Below are 16,341 nucleotides of genomic sequence, written 5' to 3' on the forward strand. Positions count from 1 at the left end.
TGAAGCCAGAATTGGGGAATCACAAGGATCTTTTTAGCATTGTACTATACCTAGCATGGTCTTCAATAATTTTATTGAATAAATATGTTTTAAAATAATGCATCCAATCCATTACTGGGTATTTAGACAGTGTAATACAGTTAATCTGGTAGTGTGTTCCAGGTACTCTTAATATATCTGGAGACCATTGATACCACCGTTTACCGGTGACGAGTTCTGCTCCTTCTAATGTTGAAGATTGAACACTAGAGAAGCAGCCAAGGCAAGCATATTAAGCAGGTTTTATTTAAAGGGAATAATACAGACTTCTCCCGGCAGGAAGAAGGGGGCCATGGCTGATGTTCTAAAGTCCTCAGAAGTGAGCGCACCCTACATCTTTTATAGGTTAAATTCTCTTATAGGTTAAAGTCTCTTTTGTTCTCCAGTTCTTTTCCCCCTTATCTCTCCTTTCTGCCTAAGTGACTAGGCCTGGTTTTGCATAAAGTGAGAAGCCATGGGCAGGGGGAGGGCCAAGGTGATTCAGGCAGATAAGGGCCCAGGGGGCATTAATTAGCAGCTCCTTGCTTGCAGTCCTTGATAAAGGCAGGTAAATTTGGTTATCAATGGCAGTCTCCAACTTCCAGAGGCAGATGGCTTCATGGCTTCATTTCCTCGAATTGACCCGATTCCCTATTTCTACACTAACTGCCTGTCCCCAGTTCTGGCTTCACCATGACCCTTTTTTAGAATCATATTAAATCATGAACACTTTTACCAAAAAAATACATATAAGCACACAACAATTCACATTGATTTTTCAGCTCACACATGCTGAAGCCTAACCAGGGATTCCTTGCACTTCTAATCTGGCAACCACATCGAAGCCAGAATTGGGGACAAGCAGTTAGTGTAGAAATAGGGGATTGGGTCAAATCGAGGAAATGGAGGCCATGAAAGCCATCTGCCTCTGGAAGTTGGAGACTGTCCCTGGGAGAATGGAATGTCAAGGATCTCCAGAGCCCATTGATTACCAAATTTACCTGCCCTTGTCAAAGACTGCAGACAAGGAGCTGCTAATTAATGCCCCCCTGGGCCCTTGCCTGGCTGAATCACTTTGGCCCTCCCCCTGCCATCTGCTGCTCACATTTTTTGCTTTGTCACTGGCATCTCCTGGGCCTAGTCACATAGGCTGGAAGGAGAGATAAGGGGGGGGGGGGAACACCACACGACAGAACAAAGGAGGCCCTAACATATAAGAGTTGCAGGGCAAGCTCACTTCGGGGGACTCTAGAACATCAGCCATGGCCCCCTTCTCCCTCCCGGGAGAAGTCTGTGTTATTATTTTTTAAATAAAATGTGCCTCTACACTTGCCTCTGTGCTTCTCTAATGTTCAAACTTCAACATTTGAGGAAGCAGAACTTGTCAGGGGTAAAGGGCAGTATCACATGTAGGATTACACGAATGGTATGAATCTACGTCGCGTGCAACCATAGAAATGAAAAGTTGTGAAGCCAGAATTAAGGACAGGTAGTTAGTGTAGAAATAGGGAATTGGGTCAATTCGAGGAAATGAAGCCATGAAGCCATCTGCCTCTGGAAGTTGGAGACTGCCCCTGGAAGAATGGAATGTCAAGGATCTCCGGAGCCCATTGATGACCAAATTTACCTGCCTTTATCAAGGACTGCAAGCAAGGAGCTGCTAATTAATGCCCCCTGGGCCCTTACCTGCCTGAATCACCTTGGCCCTCCCTCTGCCCATGGCTTCTCAATGCAAAACCAGGCCTACTCATGCAGGCAGGAAGGAAGGAGAGATAAGGGGGGAGAAAACTGGAGAACAAAAGAGACTTTAACCTATAAAAGATGTAGGGTGCGCTCACTTCTTGGGACTTTTAGAACATCAGCCATGGCCCCCTTCTTCCTGCCGGGAGAAGTCTGTATTATTCCCTTTAAATAAACCTGCTTAATATGCTTGCCTTCGCGTGCTTCTCTAGTGTTCAATCTTCAACATTAGAAGGAGCAGAACTCGTCACCGGTAAACAGCGGTATCAGTTGTACCTCATCTGTGTCCAATGAATCAAAATGCAGTCTGTAAAAATAAAAAAATAAAAAGTACCATACACAGATAAACAACCTTACAAACTCAAGGGTTGTTAAGGATGTAGAGCAACTGAAATACTCGTATGCTGCTCTTTGCAATGCAAACTGGTCCTTTCTGTGAAAGTTTTATAGTTTTATAGTCCCCAAAGCGAGGAGCTCTTCATATGAGAATCTCTATATGAGTGTTATGGTGACTTTAGTCATAATTGTGAAAACTAGAACCAAATCAAATGACCTTCAATGGGAGAATGAATCAACCATTTGCAATATATCCAACAGTAGAATAGTACTCAGCAACAAAAAAGGAAGTAAAAAATTCTTACCTGGCAGAGGAGAAACTGTTATCATGAAGGTGGTTTCTCCCAGGGCAATGTTTAGCTATCATACTCTGGATGAGTGGATCCCTGCTAATTCCCCATGTGAAAAACTTGAATACAAAATGTGTGCTGTTGGCCTAAAACAAAAACAACTTCAAAATTGAATATAAATAACAACAAGGATGCATCACAAATTATATTATGGTTAGTACAAGAATGTAGACTCAAATGACCACAAAATTTTATTCTAGTTATATGACATTCTGGAACTGGCAAGACTATAGGGACAGAAATCTGATCTGTGGCTGCCAGGGGCTGGGGCTAAGGGCAAGGGATTACCTAAAAGAGTGTGTGAAATAATGTGGTGGTGGTTACATGGATGTATAAGTTTGTGAAAACTCACAGACCCATACTCTATGTAAATTATATCTCAACAAACCTGATCAAATAAATATATTTTAATTATCATATAAACAATTACTATCACTATGTTCAATCTCCAATATTGATCAAAATCAGTTTTTGTCCTGAAAATAAGAGCACAAATATTTTTGTCCTGAAGCTTAAGGTTTGCTTCAATTCTCTCTTCTGCTAATATATTCTGGAGTCCCTTCTTTCCATAAAATGATCCATTTCTCTAGTTATGCTACCCACACTGTAATATAACTCTTTACCTTTCCAAATTTCTGTTCCAAATTCCTGAAACTTTGTCTCTGAACTTCTTGTCTTGGTTTCTTTCTTCACATTCAATTTCAATTTCAATAAGCAGCATTTACTATAGAAAACAGTCACCATGCTAGCAATTAGGTATATAATGATTAACAGTAGGGATATTGGTAGCAGACATATATACTGCCTTTGCAAAACTCTGGCTTGAGAACAAGGAAGGGATGCATAACATGTTCAGTGGAGTCAGCCAAGCCTATTTTAAGTGGGGTTATAGTAAGTGAATAGAAATTACCCAAAGAAATGATGGTAGGGGAAGGAAGAAGTATTCCACATAGAAAGAGCACAGTCTGAAAAGGCACAAAATTAAGAAACTACAAGGTGGTTCAATCATATGAAAGGGTTCCTTTGTTATAGGAACATACACAGTGAGGTGACTGCTGAGAGATGAAACTGGAAATATACACAGGGCTCAAGTCATGAAGTCATATTAAAGGGTTGTCTTCCTATTCTGTACAGAGACACTTAGATTACAATTTTAACTACTGTACGCTAGTTTATGTACCCAGTAACTTGGGAAAATTATATGGTTCCCAATCTGGTTAGCCCTTGAAGGAATCTTTCGAGAGGTTCAAAGACTTGGTCCTTTTGCCACCACAGGTTATCAGTGGTGAGTTCTGCTTTCTTAAAGTTGAAGTTAAACATTAGAGAAGTGCAGAGGCAAGTGTAGAAGCACATTTTATTTAAAAAATGGTAACACAGACTTCTCCCGGGAGGGTGAAGGGGGCCATAGCTGGTGTCCTGGTATCCCAAGAAGTGAGAGCATCCTGCCCCTTTTACACAATTTAGGTTTTGTTCGTTCTCCTGTTCTCTTCCTCCTTATATCTCTCCTTCCTGCATAAGTGATTAGGCCCCAAAAATGCTGGTGGAATGGCCAAAAAACCTGAGAAGCAGGTGGGCAGGGGGAAGGGCCAGGTAGCAGCCCAGGAGGTATTAATTAACAATTTTTACAACTCCCAGCAGGAAGGGACAATTCCTAGGACAGGTTACCTTAGCAACAGGTTGCAGCAGGATCAGGTTACCCCGGTAAGGGTGGAGGAAGGGCTCTGAAGGCATTAATATTTCAATCCCCCAGAGGTGACCTTCAACTTCCCAGACCCAAACTAGCCTCCCATCTTCACAATTGAACCTGGTTACCTATCTACACTGACTGCCTGTCTTTAATTCTTGCTTTACTTTTATGCTCTCTTTTCTGCACCGATCTCCTAAATATGCCTTATATTTTGCAGAATTAATGATCATTCCTCTGTATCCTTTCTCACACATGCCAGTCTTACAAGATGGCAGATCATAAAATTCACTTTGGTGAACATGGATTCCTTAATCCTAGATGACATTGTCATCTGTCCTATTAATGAAAATTGTTTTGCTATTATTTTTTGCTTTGTTTTCCATTAAAAGTTCTGACTTACTTTTATGACTGTTTAATGTCTGAAAGGCTGAGAATAAATTTAATTGCTATAAAATTAGTATATTGTATAACAAAATAAAAACACATTCTCATATCATATTTTTCTATTTTTAAAGTATTCTAAGTGCCATATTTTTTCTGATAAAGCTTTCTCGGAAAGTCATAATCATCAGAGACCTTGACATTTCAGTCAATGTGAAAAACAAGAGCTCTGGTGATTTAAAAAAAAAAAATACACATGATAGACAACAGACAGAAAAGGTCAGTTTTAATTATGATGCCTGAATTGTCTGTCATGGTTTATGTAGGTTTTGCTTCACAATCAGTATTGAATCAGAGAGAAATTAAACTAGGTGACAGGCTGGGATTTTCAAAGTAATGGCCTTTACTTTGCTATTTATATTCCCATATATCAATGGGACAGATACTAACATTGTGCTTTTACTAAATACTTACAACAACACTGTAAAACTTATGTAAAGTGTTATTAACACACTCATAGTGTTAGAAATGAGCAGTATTGATAGAATAATTTATTGATTAATATTATCACTCAACAGACATTTATAGAGTCTACATCATTTGTCACGTGGTAAGTACTGAGGATTTAAAAGTAACCAAAACAAAATTCATGAATTCATGGTCTGAATCTATGGCAGGGTTAAGAGATAGGTATTTTGGCAAAAAAGTAAATAAATAAAATGAATGTAGTAAAAAACTAAATCATTTTGAAACTCTTCAGGCAAAAAAAAAAAAAACTTTTCAGGCAGCAAGCAGGATTAGTATTAGGACTGCTGGTATGAATTCCAACAGTCTAGAGTGGAAACAAAAACAATACATGTATAGCAGTAATTACCTACTTTGTGAATCATCTAACCTAACAGCTGGCATCTTCATGAACCAATGGGAATCTTCCAACACTACTAAACATATGGCAAGATCTTAATATTTGACAGATACTATTGATACAAAATAGCATTTTTATTTTTGTGGCAGAGTGCTGAAAATTATTTTCCAAATCAAAAAAATTTATGAATCTGGTCCAGGGGCTTAAAATGATGCTAAGAGGATAGCCAAAAATGGGATTTTGGAATGACCCCGTATTATGAACATACTTCTCAATCTGTTTCTTTCGTGCCACCTGCAGGGGTGTTGACAGAAATGATTCCAAGAGGGCATTAATGCCAAAACTTGCCATTTCTGCCTTTTTTTTATAAATGCCTTAAATGAAAAGGGAATATTCTACCTATTCAGTGCTAATAGCAAAACTTTTTGCTGTTTTGTAAAATTTATATAATTGAAATAAAATTTGATCATATTTTGTTATTTTTAAATAGTCACATGTCATAGATATTTTCTGTGATTTTGTGAATCATTTAGGCCAGCATCCTTTTCTATGATTTTGGTTAAACTATTAATGTCACAGATTGAATCAGTGAAAGTAGAGTTGCCTTATAGACCCAGCATATTAAACAGTATCTGAAAGGCTGTAATTCTACAAAGGACAATACATTTAATTATGGTGCAGCTGTACATTGCATTCGTCATCTGTTACACGAATGAAAGGGGGGTAGGAACACCAAAATATCCTGGACCTATCATTTATTCTTAATCATATAATCATCATTAATAATTATTCATCAACTCTTCACACATATCCTCCATCCTTTTGGACACAATTTGGCATCTTAAATGTCATTTGTTGTTGCTCCCTGTCAGGCAACAAGGTCCGATGTACCTCCTCAGGGCCCGCCTGAGGAGACTACGGGGCCGAGCAGTATGATGAGTGTGGGACCGAGCAGGATGATAGTGTCGGTGGCAAAGGAAACACACCAGAGCCGGGAGGTCTGTCAGCGCATGAGGCACAGCAGGAACCTGTTTATTGAGGAAATCACAGAGCTTTTATGTAGGGTGGAGGCTAGGCGGGAACCAATCAGCTTAAAGTTCAGCAAGGCATGGGGGGTTCACGCAGGCGAGAGTCCCATAGGACTATATGGCAAGCATGAACTGATCACGTTCACGGAACTGTTGTTAACCAATCCCTGACGGTGGTCCGATTTATCATCATTAACTATTGAAACTGCCTTTGAGGCCTTGATCTTGCTCACTCTCCAGGGAGTAAGGAGTCAGCCTGAGTTAGTTAATGTGTCATTAGTCCCAACAATTTTTGTTCTTGAGTACTGGCTAAAACCATATGGTTTACAGAGAAAACTTCAAGGAAACAGATCAGAGGATATGTATATATATTAATTTCCTTTACTGTAAAAAAATTATGTTTGCATTCATACATATGGAAAGTTATTGCCCTTGAAAATGCAAATGAGATCTTTCCTTCAATAAAAGCAAGCTCTGTTTTGATGCATAACAGAAATATAGTACAAGTTATATAAGAATCATAATACATTAACAGCAAAGAACAGTATAGTAACCAGGTGCAGTGGTACATACCTATAATCCCAGCAACTCTGGAGGCTGAGGCAGGAGGATGGCAAGTTCAAGGCTATCTTCAGCAACTTATCAAGACTCTCAGCAACTGTGTAAGACTCTGTCTCAAAACAAAAAATAAAAGGGGGTGGGGATGTATATCAGTGGTAAAGTGTCCCTGGGTTTAAAATCCAGTACAAAAAGAAGTTAGGTAATGGAAGAAAATTACACTATGTAACTATGCAGCATCATTTATCTTTTTTTTTTCACTCACACGAACCTAGAAAAGTGGTACTATGCAAATTTCTAGGATTACATATACATGGAATTCTGAAAAAAACAAAGTAATAAGTGAGAATTGCTAATGAATATGTTGTCACCAATATAACCCATAAAGTCACACGTTCTTAGAAAAAAAATGTTTTCCACAAACTACACAATGAATAGTAAAGTTCAATATTCTTTCCAAAGAATATCACATGAAATAACTAAAGCAGTAAGCCATGTCTGACAATAAACATATCTCATTGTTGCTTGATTTACTTTCAGTGCTTGGTATTTATTAATGCTGATTGTCCTTTACCTTTTCTCTTGATAAGATTGAAGACATCATAGTGCAATTATTTCAAGGACTAAGAAGATGGGAGTCACAATAAACAGTACTAGCTCAAGTTAATCATAAATAAATCTGCAAATAATTGAGCCCACATTTATCTCTTTTATAAATGCTAGAGAAAGGTCTTTTTTGTTATCCCAGCATGCTAAATTTTTCCCCAGTGAGGGTGTTCAGGCTCTTGTTAGCCTCAGTAGCCCTAGTTTAGTCATCTGTAAAATAAGGCTGCTGAATGGGATCATCACTAAATACTCCTCCAGCTCTAAAATGTTATGATTTTACATGGATGGTGATATTTCTCTATGGAGCTTTTTATTCTCCACTATGCCACATGGTCAGGTTTAACAAATAAGATATTCTAGCTGGCATTAAATGATAAATCTCCCATAGGAAATAAGAGCATTTCCACATATATACTGTCCAATGCCAGTACTAATGCAGTGATGATGAAGATAGAAAGTATAATAATAATAAAAAATATTCTGGGTATCCACTAACAAATGCATAGTAGAATATTTTTCAAGATAAGAAAGAAAAAGGAAAGTACATTAGCATTGTATATTAATGAAAAGAATTAAAAAAGATTTGAATTGGAATAACAGAACTGGTCCTAGGATTTTATCTTAGAAAAATCTGGCACTTTTCTGCTAGATCTGTCACTCCCTGTTGGCTTTATGATTTCCATTGTTTCTTAATGCAAACTCTACAAGTCTCAGATTCCTTCCTGGTCTGTCTTCCTCTCCTTATCATTATAATCATCCTCCTTTTCCAAAATTATACTTAAAGCGATGTCATAACTTAAGAGAAAGTCTTCTCAAGGAGAAGACAAGTAACAAGTGCAAGTAACAAGTTTTCCCATTTCAAAACCACTGGCATTTTCTTCATTAATATAAGATATGGAGGAAATATACTAAGAACTAAAGAAAGTTGAAATCACAATTGAGCAAGGCATGGGATAGATTATTCCATTCACTTTGTCCAAAAAGCTCTAGGAAATAGTATACCAGCACTCAATAGAGAATGCATATATATGAATGTCAACTTCTAATCCATTTTTGGGTACAGTAAGCTGTTAGCTAACAAGAGATTATAATTTATATGCCACAATAAACTTCATCACATAACTCATTGTACTGATTTTGCCTATCATGAACTTCAGTAAAACTTACAATTTCAAAACTTTTGTGATTATGTCCCTTTTCATTTTCACCCACTTTATCAAACTTCCCTGAGTTTGGTGAATCCCTTCTTACTTAAAAGTGAAAATGCTTACTAACATAAAGGTAATCCTTTTGCCCCACATCAATAATTAGTATATCAAAATTTTGATATTAAAAGTGACTCAAACTCATTTGGTCATGTTGTATAACTTGCAACTGAATGTTGATGTCAATGAAGAAAGAATAAAAAATGCTTATCTCTTTCTTAAATATGGCCTGGAAGATGAAGGTACTGTATTGTTTAGTGGACCACAGTTTATTAAACTATTTGGTCTCAGACTGCTTTATTTTCTTATAAATTTATTTTCTCACAAATTTTTGCCATATAATGTCTATTAATATTTATCATATTAGAAATTAGAACTGATAACTTTAAAGATGTTACTTTAATTAATTTAATATTCAAATAATAAATTCCTCAATGTTAAAATAACACATTCTATAAATTATAACTATTTTCCAAAGCAAAATACTAGCGAGAATAGTAAAGCACTATTTCACTATCCCTATCTCACATTTTTGCAAATTTCTCCAGTATCTGGTTTAATAAAACACCAATAGACTCACATATGTGTTTCTATATTCAATTTATTGTGATAGCATTCACCATACAACCTCTAGAAAATGCCACTGCATACTTACAGAGACTGGGAGTGAAAAAAAGCAAACAATGTCTTAACATTACTGGAAAACCTTAAAAGGGTTTCAGTGATAACAAGTATTTTCTGAAACAAAGATTAAGAAAATTTGTAATTGAATCCTTGACTTATTTAATATTCTAGTGGTTCAATAATCATTTATTAAACTGCTTTTATGTGATAGATACCATGATAATGACTATGAATGTAATACTCAAAAAGATATAATCTTCGGCTTCCAAGGGGGTATACTTTAGTGGAGAATACCATGCAGTAAATGAGTAACTACAGTATTACATACCAAGCTGTGTCTGTAGGGTGCTATTAAAGAATATAAATGTGTAATCAAAGTCATAAGAAATGAGACTCCTAGGAATGGGAAAGATAAATTGGATATTAAGTCCAAACATTTAACCATTAGCTGAAGCAAACATCTCTATTTTTAAGCAAAATCTTTGTTGATTACAATTTGTATAAGGATATTCTGGTTTTTTATAAGTTTTGGGGTACATCGGTTCTTCAAGTTTCTGGAACACACCAGGCAAATAATTAATGGCAAGGTGGGAAAAAGATGATGTTTGCCCCTATCTGACTAGCTATAGTAACTTCCCCTTCCTGCTTTCTTTCCTCACTACAAATATGAGCAATTATTCTATTTTATCACTGCCTGGCTTAGATTCTGTTTCCAAAGTCTCTATCACTATCTTTCCAATATGTAAAAATCCTTTGATTCATTGTTTATATAGTATGTTTGGTAATATTCCAACCCTGCCTATGATCAACTAATCACTTCCTTGGCAACTGCTCCTGGATTACAGAATCTGCTGCAGAAACTGGGACTTAGTTCATGGTAATGCTAGAAAAGGATAAATATTCTCTACTTGTTGACTGAAGGTGCCTATACATAAATTGATGAGATCAACTAAGTAATTGTGTTGTACAACTACTCTAAATTTTTTGTGTTCAACATATAGATTTTTGAGAGAAAGATATTAAAAACCTCCAATGTGATTGTGGAATTCATTCATTCATTCATTCATTCATTCATTCATTCATTCAGCTTATGTATGTTTTGTTGCCATGTTATTAGACAAAGCAAACTAGGGATTGTTTTTCTTTCTGAAAGAAAACAGGAAATTAATATACATTTATTGCTGGGGTAGGTTCTGCTATTTGTCTAACAATAATTTTAAAACTCAGTTTTCATTTTAGCTTTAGTGATTAACTCTACCTTATTACATGTGATTTTAAGTATCTTACATTCTTCTGCTAATTAAGTTTTGCATTAACATTTTTGAACTTCCTGAATTGGAAGCTTAGTTTATTTTCAGTCTTGTTTTCTAATCCATACATTTAACACCATAAAATTTCCCATTTAATAGGGCTTCTTACTTTTTGCTTGTTATTGTCATTCTTCTGCTCGTTTTTGTTTTTCTTTTTCTTGGAGTAAATTCTCTAATAATTATTTCAGAACTGAACTTTGGGTGAGATGCTTCCTGAGACCTCACATAACTTAGATTCTATTAATCTTTCCTACTCGGTAGTTTAAAGTGTAAGGCTATAAAGTAAAGTTGTTTTTCTTCATATCTTTAAACACTTAGATGCATGTTATTTTAACACCCAATATTAATGATAAGCTATTTTGTCCCTTATTTTACAAGTACTCTTTTATGCAAATAATCTACTTGCTTCCTTGTTTAGAAGTTTTCAGTGTATTCTATATTCTTGCTTTTCTGAAATCATGTAATGTGTAGGTTTGAGGTTAGGTTGCTGTTTTATATATATATATATCATATTTATATTTATATATATATATCATACTCACTCTATTCTGCAAGCAGTAGATTTTTTCAACATTCCATACAGGTAAGATTTTTTCCTGTTAATTTGATATTTCTATTATTATTCCTTTAACATCTCCCCTTTGAAAATACATTTCAAGTCATAGTGATATTAAAATCCTACCCTATATGCTTTATCATGTACAACATTCAGTTTATTATGTATAATTATTAATTCTATTATCTGAATAACTTAGGACTCTATTTTTGTTATTTGCTGATTCTGTTGACATTTGCCCATAGTGAAGTATTCCTATTGTCTTTCCAAATTGTAGATTGTGAGTTCCTGCCTGGCTGTGATTTAATGGAGTGAATTCTTTGAGGTTTGGTTTGAAGGTATGTTTTCTTAAGGATTTTTGTATTTGCTACTCTTAGGTGCACTCAAAGTCATTAACAGTTCTGTGCCAGTTTTTATGTTGCATTTTAAGCTTTAGGGTATCTAGTCAATGCAAGTAGTACAAATTAAATTTCCAAACCTTCATCAAGGCAAGGATGTGGTGCCAATATTAATGTATGCTATTTCACCCGAATAAATATGAACTTGTTTTTATCTTCCTTTGTATGCCAAAAGTTTATTTCTACTGTAGCATTCCAAAAGCATAGTCTTTTCACAGATAACATTTTTATGGGTATCATATCTGCCTTTTTTGAATCCTGTTCCTGTAATTAAAACCCGAGCCTTTCAGTTCATAAAGCCAGCAAATTATTCTAGGGCAAGCGAAGATTCTGTATTCATTTACCACTGTGCCTCTCATTTCCTCTATATTTTTTATCTGTAGGGATTCCTCAACTTATTGCAAACTCTGTCCTGCACTTAAGATTTTCTGAATTTTCTATCCAAAATATCTGGATATTTTATAGCAATAATCCTTTCAGGTAAACCTAGTCCTTAATAGTATATAAAACATTCTCCTCTGCTTTTGATTTTTCAAGATTTCCACACTTTTTCCTTTTCACATTCTATCTTGGTTGTGCATTGTAAAATACACAACATTCCTGTAATTTCTATGCATTTGTAGTAGGAGAGATGACACTAGGATATTCATTGTATAATATCATGAATTAAAACTTCTAACTACTATGTCACAATGTTGATAGAATTATGTTTTGTTGTAATGCAAAATCCATCATGTTATGTTTAGGTTTGAATTTCTTCAAAGTCTGACTTTTGGAATTATGGAATAAAACCCAAAACCTTGGGCTGGGTTGTGGCTCAGTGGCCTAGCACACATGGGGCCCTGGGTTCAATCTCTAGCACCACATTAAAAAATATGTCCATCTACAATTAAAAATATTAAAAAAAAAGAAACCCCAAAGTCTTTCAGAGTGCTTTCAAAATTTTATACCTGGCCACAGGGGGCATTAGTTAAAATTGTCTTAAATGCAATCATGATCAATAACCTCATTTTGCCATAACTTTTTCTCATGAGCATTGAAAAGGAATTAGCATATTATTATGTCCTTGGAGTAGCTGTAAACTTTGGAAATAGGAGGCGATCCATTTGTTTTGGAATGGCATTCAAATTCAGAGCAGTGGGCATGTCTTCCAGGCTATAAAGCCTATACAAATCTAGCTCATTTAGTACAGGGAGGATTTTTCCTTACCTATCAGTCCATGGGTCCCAGAGCAGGGCATAACTTGAACACTTGATGGTATTTGACGCCCCCTCTATTCAGATTTGCTGACATGTCATTGGCAGGAGGGGAAAATGTACTCCCAATGAACCAACAGATTGTTCTTTCCTGTAAAGAGGGGACAAAATGGAGTATGAAGGTTCAAGGAGCTCCTCATTCCAATAAACACCTCAGACATCCAAGCTGTCACTAAAAACACAACTGTGTAGGGCCCTCACACCCCTTCTCCATGTTTAATCTGCTTTGGCTTAGCTTTACCATTCCTCCACTTCACCTTGGTCATCCTATCCTATGTTTGCTAATTTCTATCTGGATACCGTTTATAATGCCAAAGGCAATGTCACCCTATGGCAGAAATGTATAGTTCGTCATTACTTTCTTCTCACTTCTTTCCATCGTCTGGATTTCTGTCACAAATATTGTAGAAGTGGTTTCACAGGCCTTAATTTTCCAAGGCCTTACCTTAGGTTGGATCCTTCCTGAAAATATTCTCAACTTGTAAGCGCTTACACTATAATCAAATTTCAATAAACATATCTATACGATAGTTTTGTACCTCTGCACACATATATAAATTCAAGTTAGTAAATTGTGTGAAGACATTGGTTATTGTATCTTTGTGATGAAAGTAAGTTCAGAGCCAAGCACAAAGCCCAGTCAGCCCTCAAGGTGACTGAATTTAATTTTATTTGACATCCATTTTCCTATATTTACTATATTTTGTATTATGCATTTCTGTGCCCTTATATGTATTCTATATTGACAAAGACTATTTTAAGTCCCTTTAGAGCAGGACCCATGGTATACTGTGTGGTAATCCACACCATTATCATGATATTGAGTTATTATTTATGATAAGAACAGTTGTTGAAAAGATACACTTGACAAATTATGTTCACAATTTAAGTTATGAACATAATTTTATGAGTGACTCCTAAAACATTATGAATTAGAAACTACATGAAAAAAACATCACTCTGAACAATTTATTCTGATGCCCCAGGAAATCATGCAAAATATCCTAAGAACATTATACTTGTGTAGAATAATAACATACAACATCCCAAGTCATAGATATTAAAGGAACATCTAAAAGTATAATGCACAATTAATGAAGGAAAATTAAACATGCAATTGAGTTACAATTTCTGCTGGAAGGAGAAATCAAATATACAGGAAGCATTAGTTTCCATTTATCTTCAAGTTCTGATCTGTATTCACATACATGTATTTGCATTCACAAGTTCAGATTTAATAAGCAGAAATGATTATTTTAGACTGTAACTGATTATAGAAGGCCTATGAGGATAAGACTTAAAATGTAACTCTCACAATCCCATGAAGTCAATCAAAACACAAATCACTGAGCTTGTGACTTAACACTTCTCTGTCTTCATTAACTGCACAATTGCCCTGGGCAAATCTTGACTTTATCTGAAGCTACTTATAAGATGCCAACCTTTCCTGAGTAAATAAATTTTACCACCATCCTCTCAGGCTGTGTGCCCAAATGAGGATCCAGGATTATGTTTTAATCGGTGAGCCTTCTGTTTCATTTCTGTTCTACATTTTAAATAACTTTCGTTTTTGAAGGCCCTGATATTTCTGCTTAGGTGCATGCCAGATTTCAGAGTTATAGTACCTGTGATGATAAAATTCACATCTACTATTATAAGGGCAAATCATGTGATTTCCATGAAATTAGTGATCCTCAAACTTGGCTGCACATTTGAATCACCTGGGGAGCTTTAAAAGAGGACTGATGCCTGGGTTGCACCCCCAGAGATTCTGAGGTAATTGGTTCCGAGTTCAGCTTCCTGGGCATGGGATTTTTAAAAGCTCCCCAAGTGATTCTAATGTGCAGCCAGGGTTGAAAACCACTGCACTAATTAATAGAATAATAATGAATGGCCTAATCACAGAGAAGACCACACAGATAAAACTATGGCTATAATTGGGAACCCATTATTTTTAGAAAGAATATTTTTGAAGAAGTGAAAACTAATAAGTTTGAGATTGTATAATTGTATGTAGCCTAGCCTTTATTTTCTGGGAAGTCTAGTAAGTATCTCAGTAAATAATAATTAGGGAACTCACTATTAACTTTGTGTTTTTTAATAATCATAAAGTGAACTGAACAAGATTCATCTATTCATTGATTCAACAAATATGAATTGAGTCTTTGGAATGTTTTTCACTCTACTTTATTGGCTCCTATAAAATAATTAGGAGGAATACTATTGTTTATTTCCAACATCAATCAACCATAAGTTGAGGACAGGGCAAAATTTTTAAAAGAGAGAACTTAAGCACAGAACTTACCATCGACATCCACAATCAGATATGAGAACTGGCTTATATTCTGTCAAAGGCATTATATTACATGAAAATGAAGTGAATAAATAAAATTCTGTATGTGAAAGTTCAGCACAGTAGGTAATGGGGGCTGAATAAATATTCATGTCCTTTCCACTCCAGTTACTTACATAAACTGCCAGATGAGGTTTACAAAATTATACTTCTGTAAACAATACAGAGTTATAAAAAAAAAAAAAAAACAATACAGAGTTATAGGAAAACAAAAAAAACATACTTCAACAACATCCTACCCTTCCTCATAGGGTAACTGTTATTAAAAATGTACTTCCAGAAATTTCTTGCAGATTTATACACACCATTAAATATACCCACAAACATGAGTATATACATATATATATATACATATATATATATATACACATTCACTTATATATATGCACTTATTGTTGACAATTCTACTTATTTGTGACATTCTGTATTAGTATTCACAGAACTATTTTTAATTTTTGTGGCCCCAGGGACACTCTACCACTGAGTTACAAATTCAGACTTTTTAAATTTTATTTTGACAGTGGCCTTAAACTTGCAATCCTTCTGTTTTAGACTTCTAAATTACTGAGATTACAGACATGTGCCACTGTGCATGGCTATTTCATTACTTTTAATAACTTGCAAGTATTTTATAGTATTTGTAAATTTATTTTATTTTTCCATAAAAATCTGAAGGTATTTTAAATTTGTATCTAATTATGAAATGTTCAAGAATACATTTATATGCAGAATGATCCAGTATAGTAAGATAAATTGATGACGCAAAAGGGAAAGGGGATGTGATAACTGCAGAAATTAAGTCTGTGAGATGCTGAGAGAGGGAGGGATCCAGAGGAACTGGGCTTCGATGTGCACAGTTTATTTCATTTGCAACAGGAGAACAGGCAGTGAATATGCATACAGATAGATGTGAATGATTAGAGAAGATTGTTGGTGAGACATGAAATGGCTGGCTTTTTTCTAAATTTTTTTTTCAATCAATGAAGTTTTAGAGGGAATATATATACAATTTGGAACGTAAGGGACACTATGTGAAATAATCATCTGGAAAAGTGGAGATGTAAACACAC

The 16,341-nt window shown here is 35.4% G+C and overlaps 1 pseudogene; it reads left to right on the top strand.

The window, feature by feature from the left end:
* Window positions 1-2,391: 2,391 nt before the first annotated feature.
* LOC124972811 (uncharacterized) lies at window positions 2,392-2,532 on the top strand (annotated as a pseudogene).
* Window positions 2,533-16,341: the final 13,809 nt, after the last annotated feature.

The sequence above is a fragment of the Sciurus carolinensis genome, chromosome X (genome assembly GCF_902686445.1).
Source record: "Sciurus carolinensis chromosome X, mSciCar1.2, whole genome shotgun sequence".
In the NCBI taxonomy this organism is placed as follows: domain Eukaryota; kingdom Metazoa; phylum Chordata; class Mammalia; order Rodentia; family Sciuridae; genus Sciurus; species Sciurus carolinensis.